This window comes from Lathyrus oleraceus, chromosome 3 (genome assembly GCF_024323335.1).
Source record: "Lathyrus oleraceus cultivar Zhongwan6 chromosome 3, CAAS_Psat_ZW6_1.0, whole genome shotgun sequence".
Taxonomy (NCBI): Eukaryota; Viridiplantae; Streptophyta; class Magnoliopsida; order Fabales; family Fabaceae; genus Lathyrus; species Lathyrus oleraceus.
In genome coordinates, this window is record NC_066581.1 from 102047678 (window position 1) to 102051742 (window position 4065).

A 4065-nucleotide genomic window follows, 5' to 3' on the forward strand; every position below is an offset into this window, starting at 1 on the left:
TAGTAGCTAACTAAACAGTCAAACAAATAAAGAAATAAAAAAACAGTAAAATTATTACACATGGGGGAGTGGGGGTACATTTTGTTGAATGAGGATCCAAAGTAATGAAATAAATAAATCGGATCCAAACAACAAACAATGCGATATATGAGTGTAAGTGCAAGAGAACTGTCTCATTGTAAGAAGGCCCAAGAGTAAGCCATGTGAAGAAAATAACACAACAAGTTATATTTACAACACACTTAAAAATTAAATCGAAAAAAGGTAAAATTGAGATTTGCACGGATGGAAATTGAGGGACACACAAAACTTAAATAATGTGCTTAAAGCCGGTTTGCGCATGTTGATAATAATTGAAATGTCATATGCGATTAATCAAAACTCAGTGAAATACTATCAATATCTCGATAAAAATAATCATGGATAAATAACAAGAAAATTGCCAAATCCATAAATTAAAAATCGATGTTTAAACAATAAATCAAGGACAAACATTAAAATCAACAAGTGTCTAAAAAAGAGAAAAAAAAAATCATAAAAGATTTAAAATAATAAAAAATGGTAATAATAATAAAAACTAGTAAAAAATGGAAAGTATATTATTAAAAAATGAGAAAAGCTAGAACCCAGAGATAGAACCTAGAACTTGGGATCTACCAACCAACATTCCTACCACTAAGCTACAACTATTTTGTTATCCCAGCATCACCTGCATTACTATAAATATAATAAACAGGCGCTGAATATAATTAAATAACAAATATAACGGTAGGAGTAGCAGGAATGACGTGATGATTCCCATCTTTTTACTGTAACTCAGAGAAAAAACTCAAGAATTGATAAAACACACTAACAAATGAAATGAAGATTAAACACAAAAAAAATCAAATGATGCACATGGAAACACACACGGAAAAAAGAACTCGAACATGTGAGTTACCGAAATACCAAGGTTGCTACCCCTTTGCGTTGTTGTTGCTGTCTGTAACGGAACTCGGAACTGAGTCGAATGGTGTTGCTGTTGTCGGAAGAATGTCGAGTCGTGATGTGACGGTTCCGGTTGTAGTTGTAACAAGGGTGGCGGAGAAGATTTTAAGGGATTTGTGGTTTTTAACGCTGAAGCGTGGAGTATGGAGGGTTATTTTTCTGTGTGAACAGTGTCCTTCAATTCTCTCTTTTTTCTTTTTTGAATGGTAGCCTCCTCTCCATGAAGAGAGTGTTCTTGCTTTTATATTCACCCTCCTAGGGTTTGGAATTGGTCATTGAGATCAAAAGAGTATTGGAATTAGAAATGCTTGTGATGCTGCCAGTTTGTCTACCCCATTTTGGTGCTTGCTCTGAAAAGATAAGTTGTACCTTGTACTTTCCCTTGAAAATAGTTTGTCTACCCCATTTTGGTGCTTGCTCTGAAAAGATAAGTTGTACCTTGTATTTTCCCTTGAAAATATTTTGATTCCCTTTTGTTGCTGTGTATTTTCACTACCGGTAAATGGTTATTCACTGCTAGTTATTTTCGCTCATTCTCTTTAAATTATGTTGGTTTTCAGGTACTTGTGGTGTTTCCATTCGCATCCGTCTCATACCAGCAACAAAGCCAATAGAACTTGAGCTCATTTGAGATGTAGCACTGCTTGACTGAGCTGCTCTTACCGTAGAGAGTAACAATATATCGACCTCTCTACCTTGGAAACCATTCACAATATTCAATTCAATGTCAGCTATGGTTGAAGCTCCAAATGCATTAAGAAAACGAGACCGCGGAAGAGAAAGTTGACATTTGTATGGAGTAATAATGCCAATTCTTCCACCAATAAATTCAGCTGGGTATCTTTTCTGGAAAAACTTTAGTATTTCAACCACAGCATCAGCTTCGCGTTCATTACAAAGCGACATTGCACCCGAGTTTCTTCATGAGCCTCCCGACCGCCAACAATATCATAAAATGCATAAGGCCCTAGACCCTCGGTCTGATGACATGGTTCTGATTTGCTAGACATTGGGCTACCATTTAGTAATTTGTTTTCATAAAAATGCGACGAAGGAAACTTGCATATCTCCGGATGCATTCTATACTGTTCAGTAAGCATAATAGCAGGATGCCCAGCCCTTAAGTTAGCACGCTTGGTTTCATTGAACCTGATATAATCGATCAGTTTCTCCATATTAGACTGCAACACTGGTGATGAATCTACTCTCAAATCATTCTTCCCATCTTTTGAAGGCATCATATCTTCTGCTATACATTGACCGACAAGTGTATCAATAAAGAACGGGAGTGAATTTTGATGGACTGTTTTAGCATTTCCAACCTTCACAAGATAAGGCTTGTACATTTTCCCGTTACTTCCATAAAGACCAGGGCTAGAAATTCTTGATACCAATTCATCCATAACAGCATTAGATTGAGCACAAATAAGAATTCTTCGTCTCGCACAGTTTTCGAAAGATTTTTGATCAACTCTGGCCATCATCAATCAATTGCCTACCCATGGATGCATCCTGCCATGCCCTCGCAATGGCAACACTCTGGTAAATCTTAGGTCAGCAACTAATTGAACTGGACCACCAGAACCATTAAGATTAAACATCCTTGTTATTTCATCATGTCGCGGCCATAAAAGAGGAGTTAAATCTGAAGATGAACTGATGGTGGCTTTCTTGTTATTATAAGTAGTCCCACTGACTTGAATATTAGGAGGTATTGCTTTGGCAGCACTTCTTTTCATTGCAGCAACTTCTTTGCACCTTCTTTAAGACCAGTCACTGCGGAATTATAAGTTTCCACAGTTACTGCACCTTCCTCGGCATATCTTATGGCTTCCTGACATAGATTACTGTACCTAAATGTCAGAGACTCCTGACTATGTAATTCAGCCATACGATCATCTGATCCAGCACTACTTTTGGCATTTTTGTCCACCGTTTTAAGATGTAATGGGATAGTAATGTAAGTACATTTGTCACAGTGAAAACAGTTAAAATGTGCCTGCAAAGAAGGCTTGAATACTCAAACATTTGGCAAGTACCGTTAGCTCTCAATTCAGCATGGTTGAATGTAACAGTATATGCCTTGTCAACTTCCTTAAATTTTTCAACCTTGAATGTGCTATTTATGTCATCTCCTTCAATTATTTTGCAGTATAAACAAAAGTTTCAACTAGCTCTTCCTGAAACTTCAAAAATATTTTTCTTGTATAAAGATTAGCAGCCTGTTTCCATTGGTGAAGGTGTCCTCAAAACTGGTGTTGTGCAAATTTTTCTTGTATAAAGATTATGCTGGAACCCATTGAGCACGGGCAATATACAGGGACTGAAGCCAATCATTGCTTCTAAGCTCATATTTATCAAGGATAGAATTCCAAGATGATTCAAACTCCTCGATGGTTTCTGTCAGGTTAATAAAATTATAAAGTTCACCCTGAAAATTTGGATGCAATAGACACACATGGGCCAAATTTTCCTGGCCTTCTCTCAAGACACGCCACTTGTTAATACAGTGGCGAGTTTGTGGGAAAACATGTGAAATTACTGCCTGTATGGCTCTGTCTTGATCGGTAATTATTGAGACAGGCTGCCGGTCACTCATTGTTGTGAGAAATGTCTTAAAGAGCCATAAAAAGGAAGCCTTGAAATCATCAAAAAGGAGTGCACAACCAAACAAAACCAACTGACCATGACTGTTTACTCCAGTAAAAGGAGAAAATGGCACTCTATACTGGTTAGCTCTGCATGTGGTATCCAGATGAACTGCATCACCAAAATGACTATAAGCTGTCCTGGATCAATGTTGGTTGTATATTAACAATAGTCTGAACAAGTGTCTGTACTATCTGAGAAGCAGACACATGAAGGGAAAATATTTTAATGACAGCAGTCTCAAGAACTAGTTTAGTATATGTGCCAGGATCTTGAATTTGGTAGAATGCCTTTTGTCCCTCAGAAGCATTTGGTAGTCCAGACTGAGATACTGCCGGTGGTTTATTTTGGGCCGTACGCAGTGCACTGTTTGATGTATCTCCTATGGTTACAGATTTTGAATTGTTACGTAATGGAGGAGTTACATTA

The 4065-nt window shown here is 37.3% G+C and overlaps 1 pseudogene; it reads right to left on the reverse strand.

Annotated features, from left to right (window-relative positions):
* Positions 1-2276: 2276 nt before the first annotated feature.
* LOC127129908 (protein FAR1-RELATED SEQUENCE 3-like) lies at positions 2277-3778 on the reverse strand (annotated as a pseudogene).
* Between the last annotated feature and the right edge of the window lie 287 nt (positions 3779-4065).